Raw genomic sequence first — 13,490 nt, 5'->3', positions numbered from 1 at the left:
GAAGCTGGGTAGATTTTCAGTACCTGGCATGATTTCCCTTATGTTGAGTGTGCTTTTAGCCCAATTAGACAAATGTTAGTTGCCCCTGACATGTGAGTGCCACTTATTGCACATGTATTCATATCTTGCCATGGTGGTCATTGTTATTTTTCATAGGCTTTGCAGCTGAGCAAGTTGTTTCTGTTCCTTGGCAGCTTGCATGATATTTTCAGGTACCATGGATGCTAGACTGCAGGAAAGTGGCTTTCAGATCAGATCCAGCTTGAATTATGCAGGTCTTGTGCCCTAATTTTGTGGTGTCTTTGCAACAGGGACCACCGTCAACCCATGACATGCAACCAAGGGCTTCCTCAATAATCTGTATTGTTTAGGGAGTGATTTGGACTATCCTGACCAACCATTTGAAAATAAAGTTCTTGTGCCTGGGGTTTTTTGCTAGTATATGGTTCTTATGGGGAGGAATTGTTAACCCAAGTGTCTTAACTTCCTTTAACCATTTCTCCTGGAAATGACAGCATAAATAATACTAGAACAATGGTAATAACAAAGGGCATGTTATTTGTAAAAGAAACATTACATAATGCTTAAATCATACATTGACTCTCACACGTTGATGATTGGAGACTTCAATACCCCACTCTCACTAACGGACAGGTCATCAAGACAAAAACTAGAACTTGTCTGCCCCATGCCATGTGGCTGGGGCGGCCAGGACTCAACCAAACTTAGCTCAGGGTTTCTAGTCCCAGCCAGCAAGGGGGCTCCAGCCACATCTCAGCAACCAGGAGCCTGTTCCACACCAGAGGCACCGGAGTTGGTTACTGTTATAATCTCTTTGTGATGAGAAAGTATGGTCCTGCCCAGCACCATGATGGACTAAGCAGGACAAGGAGATCCACACACAGGCCTGGGGCAGTTCACCCCACGCTCTGAGGAGAAAACATGGGCCGATATGGTGTCACAGATGGATGGTGTGGTATGGAAGGGAGAAAGACAGAATAGTTCATGTCTGGTGGACAGAGGTGGGTAGCTTGACTGCCACCAAGGGCCATGGTGATGTCTGTGCCTGAGCTGCAGCTGGGCCCGTGTCTGCATCTATGGCTCTGATGCAGCCCTGGTCTCTGTTGATATCCATGGCTCCTGATACCACCAAAGGCACAGAAGATACGACTGTGCAGAATTGGTCCCACCCCTCACTGGCTGCAACACTAGGGAGAACTGGTCCCGCTCCTCACCAGCTGAAGCACTCAGAACCAAGAGTCCTACACCTCACCTGGACAGCATAACAGAGCTGACCCTGTTCATGGGCTAGAATGGGAGAGCAGGCCACGTCCCTCTAGTTTGCCATGTGGTGGACTGGGTGAGGGAAAAATGCCCTACTCTCCTAGCCCCTAGCCACCTGCAGCAGGCAGGGGACTTGACCCAATCCCTCTCCAGCAGCAGCACTCGGGAGAACACACCCTGAGCCTCACCTGGGCAGCATAGTAGAGTTGACCCTGTAGACGGGTGCAGGTGAGTCAGCCCTGAGGGCAGGAGAGGGGCATAGCTGGTACTGCCTCCCTCATCTGTGGTGTGGTGTGGTGGTGGGGGCAAGGGAAAGATGCTTCCCCTTTACCAGCTGCAGCACTCAGGAGAGGGGCCCCGCACCTTGCCTGGGCAGCACAGTAGAGCTGATCCTGTTGGCAGAAGTGCGGGTGAGCTGGCCCTGAGGGTGTGAGAGTGGGAGAGCTGGCCACACCCTGCTCCTCCGCCTTGTACCTCGCCTGGGTGGCACAGAAGAGCTGACCCTATTGACAGCGGTACAGGTGAACCGGACCCTAGAACATGAGCGTGGGACATCTGGCCCACCCCTCATCTGCTATATGGTGGTATGGGTGGGGTAGAGATGTCCCTCTGCCCCTCACCACCTGTGATGGGTGGGAGACATGGCCCGGAGGTCCTAAGAGCAGGAGAGCTGTCCTTGCCCCTCACCAGCCGCAGCACTTGAGAGAGTGGCCCCTGCACCTCTCCTGGGCTGCACAGTAGAGCTGGTCCTGATGGTCCAGGTGTGGGAGAACCCACCCTGAGGGCGTGAAAGCAGGAGAACTGGCCCCACCCCTTGCTCATAAGCTGCAAGGGGTGAACTAGCCAAGGCAATGCTAAAGAACTAACCCTGGTGGTGAGGACGGGGTAGAGCTGGAGGGTGACAAACCTTGCAACTACTCAGACCCAGAACCAGGGTTATGAGTTGGTCCAGCCTAACATCCAGTCCATTTATAACCCTGCAGGAGCACGTGAAGGGGCTGGTCCTGCAGACCTATGACACAGAGCAACAACAGGGTGTCGAAGAGGAGCCCCGGTTAGGGCCCAGCATCATTTGTGTAGTAGAAATCAAAGGCTTCAAACCAGACCAATGACTCTTTGCAATAAACACTTCCAAGTAAAGACATATGGACAAAAGGGTTTACTGTGTGACTCACTGTGTCAGCTTCCATGATGAGCTGTTCCCGTTTTTGTTTTCTTTTTTTTATCTTAAATTTTATTTTTTGGGGGTTGCAAGGACAGAGTGTGGACACAAAGGGATAGGGAAACGAATGGGATCAAGATGCATGATGTGAAAATCACAAAGAGTAAATAAAAAGAAAGTTAAAAAAAGAAAAAGCTAAACAGCAATACTGGAGCTAGTAGAGGTTATGAACCAAATGGAGCTAACAGTTACCTACAGAACACTTCACTCAAACACAAAAGAATACACCTTCTGCTCAGCACCTCATGGAACTTTCTTCAAAATTGACCACAGACATGGTCACAAAGCAAGTCTCAACAGATACAAGAAAACTGAAATAACACCCTGTATCTTATCAGACCACGATGGGCTGAAGCTGTATTTCAACAACAACAGAAATAACAGAGAGCCAACACTCTTGTGGAAGCTGAGCAACTCTCTACTGAAAGACTACTGGGTCAAGGCAATAATAAACAAAGAAATTAAAGACGTCACAGAATTCAATGAAAATCAATGCACCACAGACCCGAACTTATAGGAGATGATGAAAGCAGTGCTGAAAGGAAAGCTGTTGGCACTAAAGTACCTACATGAGGAAATTAGAGATCCCATACTAGCGACTCAACAGCACACCTCAAAGCTCTAGAGCAAAAAGAAGCAAATACATCCAAAAGGAGTAGATGGCATGAAATAATCAAACTCAGGGCTGAAATCAATAAAATAGAAACAAGGAAAACAATACGAAGAATCAATGAAACAAAGAGTTGGTTCTTTGAGAAAATCAACAAGATAGACAAACCCTTTTCCGAACTAAAGAGTAGAGAGAGAATACCAAAATTAACAAAATCAGAAAGAAAAAGGGGGGCATAAGAACAGACCCAAAGGAAATCCAGAGACCTACTTTTAAAACCGACATTCCAGCCGGCGTTGGTGGCGTATGCCTTTAAACCCAGCACTCGGGAGGCGGATCTCTGTGAGTTCGAGGCCAGCCTGGTCTCCAGAGTGAGTGCCAGGATAGGCTCCAAAGCTACACAGAGAAACCCTGTCTCGAAAAACAAAACAAAACAAAACAAAACAAAAAACCGAAAACCAAACAACAAATAACAACAAAACCAAAAAACCCTCCAAAACCCACATTCCACATTCTCAGAAACTTGGGAATCAATTTACCTCAAGAACCAGCTATACCACTATTGGGCACATACCCAATGTACACTCCATTGTACTACAAGGACACGTGTTCAACCATGATCATTGAGGCTTCATTTGTAATAGCCAGAAACCGGAAACAACCAAAATGTCCCTCAACCAAAGAATGGATAAAGAAACGTGTGGTATATTTACACAATGGAGTATTACTCAGCTGTTTAAAAAATGACATCATGGAGTTTGCAAGCGAATGGATAATGGATGGAACTAGACAAAAAGAATCATCCTGAGTGACGTAACCCAGACCCAGAAAGACAAGTATGGTATATATTCACTTCTAAGTGGATATCTGCCATTAAGTAAATGATAACTAAGCTACAATCCATAGACCCAGAAAAGTTAGGTAAAGGGGAGAGGTCTAGGGGGAAGCATGGATCTCCCTGGGAAGGGATAATAGAGTAGATTTTAAGTGTGGACTTGGGGTGGGTGGGGACAGGAGTGGGAGGGATCAGGTTGTGGGGAGATGGTATGGAGGGAGAGAGTGTGAAGAGAGATGGCTTGAATTGGGTGGTATGTGGGGAGTGTGGAAACCTAGTACAGTGGAAACTTCCTGGAATTCTGAAGGTGATCCTAATTAGGACTCTAGTAATGGGGGATATTAAGTCTCAACTAGCTATCTCTTGCAGCCAGGAGAGGCTTCCAATGGAGGGACTGGGTTGCACTCAATTGAGCTGTTGGCCAATGAGGTTCCATGGAAATCCCCAAGCAAGTCAGGCTTATGCTAAGTCAAAGTGTTGCTACAGCAGGGCCCCATTGCACAACTCATTGAACATGGAGAAATCAAGCTGGTGCCTACTTGGAGCTCTTATCTAGTCTCTTTCATACGGGAAAGTACTCTGTTACTGAAAGAGAAATGTGAGCTCAAAGAGATGAGAGCAGAAAGCACAGGACCTGCATGGGTCTACAACTGTTCCTCTACATATATATTACGTCTATTAGCTTAGTACTTTTATGGGACGCTAGGCTATACAAACAAGTGGGTATCTCTGACTCTAGTGGCTGCTCTTGTGACTTTTTCTCCTGCTGAGTTGCCATGTCCAAGTTTGATGTGAAAGTTTTTGCTTTATGTTATATTTTATTTTGTCATGTTTCATTGTTATCTCTTAGAAGAAAGGGAGTGGATATGGAGGGGAGGGGAGGTGGAGAGGAACTGAGGAGTGGGGGAGTACCATAATCAGGATATATTGTATGAGAAAAGGTATTTTAAACAAGCAATCCCTAGAGAAGGACAAAGGGGGTGTTAGTCAGCTCTGTCAGAGAGGACAGGAAGAGAACCAGTGGTGTAATTTCTCATAGTCATCTATGGCCTGCTACTGGACTGTTTTTACCTTCTTGTTAGTCCCAGGATTTAACTCCTGCTCCTGAACAACTCAAATGTATATATTTGCTTCACTGTATGTTGTGCTTATTTAAGGCTCTCAAGAAATTATCACTCATGCATCTTTCATGCCTTCTTGTTTTATGAACTGTGTTTATATCTTACATGTACTTGTGACTTTACTGGTATTTTAAAGGAAAATTACATGTGTCAAACCCCACACTATTGTTAAGTCACACGAGGCTTAAAGTGCAAAAGAAAAAAGATACAAATGGATTGTTATATCTTCCAGGTTGCATATTTTACTTTCAATTTAAAAAAAATGAAAAGGACTCTGTCTTAAAAAAACGTATGCAGAATAAAAAGAGGAACATAAATTGATCTCTACCATACTGACAAAAGTTAAAAATAATAACCTTTAATGTGCAGAATAAAATATGCACATATGGCAATGGTAGACATTAATAGTTAATTGCTTCTGGGTATTTCTTCCACAGAAAACATGGGCTTTTGTTTCTTTTTATATATGGTTTTGAATCTGAAATAGTCCTTGAAGGCTCGGGTTTGGTTGCCATCTGATGGGCTTTCAGCAGGCGACTGGACCATGAGGGCTCTAACTTTTCAATGGATTGCCTAATGATGAAATCAAATCTGAAGGGACTATTAGTGGGAGGGGCAGAGTTGGAAGAAACAGGTCAACTGTGTGAGTGCTATCATCTTGTCCCCTAATCCCTTTCCCTCTCTGCTCAGCTGCCATGAGGGGGAAGCAGTACTGCTCCACCAGATCCAAACAATGGAGAACAATGACATCAGCTGATCATGAACTGAAGCTTCTGAAACCATGAACAAAAATAAATCTTGCTTTCTGTGAGTTGTTTTCTCAAGCATTCTGGCATGAAAATGCAAAGACAACTAGCAGGCTTTATTTGTCTGCATCTCTGGAGGCTACAGAACAGAAACTAGTATGTGATAGTACCACATAGGTATTTAATGAATGGATTCTTAGCTTTCTTGTGAATCCATACATCAATTTTTAAAAAGTAATAATTACACATGAAAATAATTTGAACATAATTAATAATCTTGGCTTAATAACTATATAGGTACTTTGATGGTGAAAACACAAAATGAACATTCTTTCCAAAGAAACAAGGCATAGTCAACAATAATGATCAATTAGACCACAAAGAAAATATATGTAGTCTATCTCTCTGCCTCTGTCTCACATATGTATATGTGCTTTTCTTTTGAAACATGATCTCACTGTGCAGCCTTGACTACCCTGAAACTTGCTATATAGACCTGTAGGCCTCAAACTCCTGAGTGCTGGGGTTAAAGAAGGGTACCACCATGCCCATCTAAAAACACACTTTTGAACTCACTCCTGGAATATCAGTACTTGTTACTTGAGTGGGGCTGGGGTTGTGAAGAAATGGGTTGAAGGCGGGGCAAATTTTTCTTTCCCTTTTTACTCTGTACCTTTGTATTTTTCTATACTGTTTGAATTTTTCAGAAGCATATATAATTGTGCAACCATAAACACAAACCAGACAAAGAACTGAAAATAAGCAAAAGGAAATATATTAAGCTATCCCGGGTGGATTTTGAGATTTTTTTTCTTCTCTGTTTTGCTTTTCTATATTGCCGAATGTCTCAACAATAAGCATAAATTACTTCAAACATTGGTAAGACGTGTACTGTATAATAAAATGAAAACATGTTAACCTTTCCATTTAATATATAAAGAATTAATGGCCTTCCCTTTCACCACTCACTGTCAGACTACTCTTAGTCGCTATAAGGAAAAGAAAAAAAATCCTGGATATGTGTTGAAGGAGAAAGTGGTGAACCAGCAAAATGGCTCAGCAGGTAAAAGCACTCGCCAACAAGCCCGGTAACCAGAACTCATATGGTGGAAAAATACCACTCCTGAATGTTATCCTTTGAAGTTCACATGTGCTAGAATAGATAAAAGGAGATAAATCAACAAATAACAAAGAAGCAAGCTATATTCTTGGATGTAAAAACTAATTATTTTATTATATTGCTTCTTTTATTTTTGAGATATACCTACATCATTTCCTCCTCTTTCCTCCCTCCAAACCCTCCCATATTCCTACTCCTTACTCTCTTTCAAATTCATGGGCTCATTTTTCATCAATTGTTGTTACATGTATACAAAACTATTTTAAAGATGTAACTTCTTCACAGATGACTATAGAGATTTCAGGTTAATTACCATAGTTTACATAAAACCTTCCTATTTATTATTTTTGAAGTGTGTGTGTGCGCGCACACATATGCACACATGCATGTGGAGGCTGAAGATCAATGTCAAGTATCTCCCTCTACCACTCTTAATTTTCAGACATTTCCAACTTTACATTTTTTACCCAGAAAAAGCCTAGTAAGACAGACAGTCGCTATCAATCTTACTTGAAAACTAGGAAGTAAACTGGACAAAATAAACAACTTAAACTTACAATATCCCACAAGCACAATAATACAGGAATGGGTAAAATGTATTAAAATGTTAATAATGGGAAGATCTAGGTTTTGTTTTCCTATCTTAGAGTCTTTCTGATATTTTTAATTTTCCATAATGATCTCTCTATATATACATACACACATATATGTACATATATCTATATAATATACATATATAATATATAATTTTAATGATAGGAAAAGCGGTAAGTTTCTCTTTTAACCTCAAACAGGAAAATTAACAATAGAAATGAAAGGATAAATTAGAGGGGGAGGGAAATAGCCAATAAAAACATGCAAATGTAAACCTGGCCTACCATTTGTAAATGGCACTTACAAATAATAAATCTTTTTCATGTCTCAAATTGGCAAACATATTAAAAGGGCTATTTTCCAAGGGAGTACTCCAGCTTTCAAGAGAACAGAAAACACCCATTTCTATTTCTTTAAAACACAAAGGATAAAGAAAAAGGACTTGGTTTTTAGTGTTGCTTTGCTACCACCCACAGGCAATTATATAAACTACAGCTAAGAAATTATTCTCTTGCCCAGAAATTCACAGTAGTAGTGGATTCCATGCACATTCCCAAACACACACACAAGCAGAAGAAATTTCAGGAAATAAGTATTTATTAAGACTCTGACTGTAGCTACAGAAGTAAAATGTAAATAATGAATGGGGAATTCTGTTGCAAATGATTAGTTCTCCAATTAATGCATAGGGAATTCAGATGAATGTAAACACATGTATTAAAGTACAGGAGCACAGATTGCATCTTGGGCCATACGACAAATTCTACTAGTTATAAAACAATGGAAATCATATGGAATAGAATACCTTAGCATAATGGAATTATCTAGAAAATATTAGAGTAAGAGAGTCCCAGTCTCCATAATCAGTTATGGGTCTGTGTGTTAATCACCATCTACTGAAAATAGAAGTGTCTCTAACGAGGGTCGAAAAAGTCACTACTATATTAGTATATGGGTATAAATGTCAGCTTAGTATTGTGTTCATTTAGCTATACAAATGAACTCACACTGCTTGTGACAGCATGCCAAAGACTTGTGCAAGCCAAAACCACACTAGATGCCAGCATGGAGAGGGAAGGTGGAACCACCCCTACCTGAGAAGCTACTGGTAATTAATAACTAGCTGCAGGAAAAGGCAAATTCAGTTTTATCTAAGAACGTAGCTGCTGTTAAGTCAACCACCTGCCAGTGGAAGTCACATGTCCAAGAATATTTGGGCTTTCACAAATTGGACTTGATTTTTTTAAGGACACACAATTGGGTGAATAGGGAAGTGGGGGCAAATCTAGCAGGAGTCGGAGAAGGGGGTGAAATGATCAAAACACATATGAAACACTCAAAGAACTAATCAGACATCTATTTAAAAGAAACCTGTTTCATTAAACATATTAAACAATCATTTTAAAATAATAAACAGAAAATGAAAGGAAACTCTGCAATTTAAAAGTACAGCAACTGTACTAATTTGAAGGTGACTACAACATGGGCAACACTTAAAATTCTATTCTAAATGAAAGAAGCTAAACAAAAGGTCATGTATTATAAAACTCCCATTTATTTGGTATATCTAGACTAGGCAAGTCCATAGAGAAGAGATGAAAATGAATATTGGGTTTCTTTTTCTGTGGTAATTGAAATGTTCTGGAATTAGTGGTAATAGGAATACAAGGTTGATGCTTACCTTGCAGGAGAGGTACCGTGATCATAAAGGTGGTTTTCCCAGGGCTAGACTCAGCCACTGCACTCTGGATACGCTGACTCCTGAGATTTCTCCAAATGCAGGAAACTCAACTGCATAATTTGTGGTAGTGGGGGACTGCATTCACACTCTCCTCTGAAAAAAAAAAAGAAAGAAAGAAATACATGGCTGTATGTGTATTAGAAACAACTGACTACTACCTATCTAAAGAATGGAATCTATGGTAAATGAATTCTCAATAAATGGAATGGTTAACTGGTTTTCTTAAAGCAACAATAACAAATGATGATGAGAATGCAGGAGGTTGGAGCACTCTTACATTGTTGATGTGAGTGTAAAATGGTCCGGTAATTCTGCAAAAATATCTGGCAGTTCCTTATGTAAAAAAAAAAAAAAAAAAAAACCTAAGCTAAATACATACCATTGATAAAACACTGCCATAGAACCCCGAGGCATTTGTTCCAGAGATTAAAAAAAAAACTTATATCCACACAAAAATCTATATGCAAATGTTCATGACAACTCTATCTTTTAGAGCTCTGAAACAGAAGCCAGATTGCTTCAACAGGTGACTTTTAAAACTATGGTGTGGATTTTAAAATATGCTACTTAGAAATGCTACATAGAAATGCTACTTAGAACTACTTTCTATCTCGTGATTTCATTTATATAACTTGTTGTTACTGTTTTGTTTGTTTGTTTTTCAAGACAGGGTTTCTTTGTGTAGCCCTGGCTGTCCTGGAACTATTAGACCAAGCTGGCCTTGAACTCACAAGTGCCTGCCTCTGCCTTCTGAGTGCTGGGATTAAAGGTGTGTGCTACCACCACACTTTATATGTACCACAACACATAAAACATTTTGCTCGTCTTTTAAATGGGATTTTATAACGTTTTACTAGCAATCAGACTTGGGCTTTGACAGTATGTATATTTCACACATGCACACTTTCATTCTGACTAACCTCCAACCTTTCCCACCTCCCAAATCAATGCTGTCTATCCCATTTCTTCCCTACAAATCTTTCTCACATCCACTTCTATTAGGTTTGTTTCATAATCTATTGAGTGTAACCAGGGCCACCTGTGTGACCATGGATAGGAAGCTATGTGTTGCAGCCTGGTGGTCTCACCAGTGGGTACACAACTGAAGTCAAGGACCGCTCCTCTCTCCAAACTCTGTCAATAACCAATAGTTCAGCACTAAAGGGGAGAGGCCTATGAACCCCTCCTTCTTCTATAACTGTTGACAGGACCAGTCTTATGTAGGCTAAATCCAAGCCATAACTGGTGTTGTGAATTCACCATTGCAACAGTTATACTGAGTCTAGAAGTTGGAATTTTGCAGCCCCTCACCCTACCTTCAAACTCCTAGTTCCTGCCTCTTCATCTGCAATATTTTCTGAGTCTTAAAGGAATCCCCTCTCCACATCCATGCCAGCATTTGTTGTCACTGGTATTTTTGATGATAACCATTCTGACTAGTAAGGTGAGATTTTTTTTTTTTTTTGCGAGGGTGGGGTGGGGGTGGTGGTTGGTTTCGAGATAGAGTTTCTCTGTGTAGCTTTGGAGCCTGTCCTAGCACTTGCTCTACACCAGGCTGGTCTCGCCTGCCTCTGCCTCCCAAGTGCCAGGATTAAAGGCGTGCACCACCAGCACCCAGCGGAGATACAGTTTTAATCTGTATTTCCCTGATGGCTAAGGATGTTGAACAGTTTTTCTGTGTATGTGTTTCCTAGTCATTGGTAATGCTAAACTCTATAGATAATTTTTAATTGGGTTGTTGGTTTTTTTTCTTTTTTTATTCTTTAATTACTACTCTTATCCATTCCCCCCATTCCCTTACCCTCCCATCCTCCCATGTTCCCAACCTACCCCCCAATTCCTCCCTAGGGATAGTGAGGCCCTCATATATCGTTTGGGGGAGGACCTAGGCCCTCCTTGCTGTATATGGGCTGCAATAGTATCCCTCCATAGGAAATGGGCTCCCAAAGTCCATTTGTGCTCTAGGGATAAACACTGGCTCCACTGTTAGAGGTCCCATAAGACTGTCTTGGCCTCCTAGCTGGCACCCACATTCAGAGGGCTTGGTTCAGTCCAATGCTGTTTCCCCAGCTTTATGACTAGGGTCTCCATTCTATCAGTAGGTCAGGTCCACTGTTTCTGCGGGTTTCTTCAGCCCCATCTTGGTTCCTTTGCTCATCCCTTCTCCCTCTCCACAACTGGATTCCAGTAGTATGGTTCAGTGCTTAGCTGTGGGTGCCTGTTTCTGCTTCAAACAGCTACTGGATGAAGGCTCTAGGAATGGTAACCAAGGTTACCAATCTGATTATAGGGGAAGGACATCAATGGCATCCTCTCCAGCACTGCCTGGATTCTTAGTTGGGGTCATCCCTGTGAATCCCCTAACATTTTCCCTGAGACAGACCTCTCTCCATACCTGTACTGTCTCCCTCTATCAAGGCATCTCCTTTCTTGCCCTCCTCTATTCCTCCTTTGTCTCAGTCCTCTTGTTCTCCTCCGCCCCCTTCTTCCCTTCCCACCTCCTTCCTCTCACCCCCCTCCCATTTTGTTCAGGGGTTCTTGTCTCCCTCCCCTTTTTCGAGGGACTATGCAATTTTCTCTTGGGGTCCTCCTTGTTTCCTAGCTCCTCTGGCAGTGTGGATTGTAGACTGGTAATCCTTTGCTCTGTGTCTAAAAATCATATGAGTGAGTACATACCATGTTTATCTTTTTGTGACTGGGTTACCTCATTCAGGATGGTTTCTTCTAGTTCCATCCATTTGCATGCGAATTTCAAAATTCCATTGTTTTTTTTTTCCCACTGAGTAGTACTCCATTGTGTAAATGTACCACATTTTCTCTATCTATTCTTCAGTTTAGGGGCATCTAGGTTGCTTCCAGGTTCTGTTTTAGCAGGAGACTTGGTCTTCCTCAGAAAAGAATACACCAATTTGTTGTCCAGTGTCAAATAGTCAGCCCTAAAACAGAAATACAAGTAACATTATATGGACTGGACAGGTTCTATTTAAGAATATATTATGTATTAGATAACCAGTTGGTGTGCTCTTCCCTAGGGAAGACTATTTCTCCCGCTCTTAGCATTCTTTAGTTGCCTGTAGTTCTTTGTGTAGGGTTTTCCTCCTGGGCTTTCCCTCACCCACTTTAGCATGTCTAGTGTTGTCCTTGTTCAGCACAGGTTTAGGCACTCATACTGGTAAAACTATGTATGTCGCTTCTGACATTCTTAGGAGACACAATGTCATAGCAAACTCCCTGTTCCTCTGTCTTTTACAATCGTTCCACAACCTCTTCCACAACAATCCCTGAGCCTTTGGTGCAGAATCATATTGTTGATGTATCTATTGGGACAGGGTTCATAATTCTGCATCCTGATTGGTTGTGGTTTTCTGTAATGGTCTTTGTTGGAAAGAGAAGTTTCTATGATGAGAGGTTAGGACTACACTCAGTATAAGGACAAATATTTAGAATGTTGTTAGGGATTATGCTGGTTTAGTAAAGTGGCAACTGTATGTTCTCCGAGTCATACAGTCTAGCTAACTACAGAGCATGACTCCCCCCCCCCCCTTGTTGAGCAGATCTTAAGTCCAAACAGAGAGCTGTTGGTTACCTCCAAGGGTATGTGTGCCACTACTGCACCCTTAGGGTTATTGCACCATCTGGGTTGTTGTGGCTGCTTCCCTCCTTTGGAAGCTTGCATAGCACTTCTGGTACCATGAAAGCTAGTCCTCAGGAAGGAGGCTTTCATGTCAGTTCCGGCTTAGGGGTCTGTGGACTCTATGTCCAAAGTGCATGGTGCTTTCAGGAATAGGGACTTACCTTCCACCTGGAGGGGCAGTGTGGCAACCAAGGGCAGTTTTTGGAAGTCCCTTGGACAGCCCTAACCAACAACTCAAAAGAGGGCTTTTCATGCCTGCTGTTGAAGCAATGTCAGCACAGGTGGGAAATTTTCATTTAAAGTACTTATGTATATCTATACACTGACTTGTGCATATTACAGGCATTTTTAGGTAGATAGCTATGAGTATGACTCCTTATAACTTTTTCAGATATTTTTACTGTTATTTTATCCTCCTCCCCCTTTCTGTATTTATAATCCTCCTCCTCCCTAATTAGAGGCACCATTTTTTCCCATTTGCCCCAAGAGACCACTTGTACCCTGCTATTGGCCTCTCTATTGCTCCCCTACTCCCTACCCCTGCCCCCAGCACAGCAATGGCCCCCTTTTACTTTCCTGGTTT

General features: G+C 41.9%; 1 long non-coding RNA gene and 1 other non-coding gene across 18 annotated transcripts in view; one reads left to right on the top strand and one right to left on the bottom strand.

Annotated features, from left to right (window-relative positions):
* The window catches only part of Magee2, a 156,642-nt gene that overhangs the window by 89,136 nt on the left and 54,016 nt on the right, over positions 1 to 13,490 (bottom strand). For 7 of the 17 annotated variants that reach the window (XR_004771363.1, XR_004771361.1, XR_004771362.1 and 4 more), the window contains one exon: positions 9,214 to 9,366. This is a non-coding gene — a long non-coding RNA (MAGE family member E2). Of the gene's footprint in view, positions 1 to 6,571; positions 6,972 to 9,213; positions 9,367 to 11,949; positions 12,210 to 13,490 lie in introns of those variants that run through there. The other 10 variants (XR_004771374.1, XR_003488411.2, XR_004771372.1 and 7 more) reach the window with 4 other exon arrangements.
* LOC113837708 lies at positions 9,206 to 9,369 on the top strand. Its single transcript, XR_003488432.1, has one exon. It is a non-coding gene; the product is annotated as a U1 spliceosomal RNA (small nuclear RNA).

This window comes from Cricetulus griseus, chromosome X, assembly GCF_003668045.3.
Source record: "Cricetulus griseus strain 17A/GY chromosome X, alternate assembly CriGri-PICRH-1.0, whole genome shotgun sequence".
In the NCBI taxonomy this organism is placed as follows: Eukaryota; Metazoa; Chordata; class Mammalia; order Rodentia; family Cricetidae; genus Cricetulus; species Cricetulus griseus.
The sequence above is the reverse complement of the archived record's forward strand: the minus strand, read 5'-3'. Positions and strand labels throughout refer to the sequence as shown.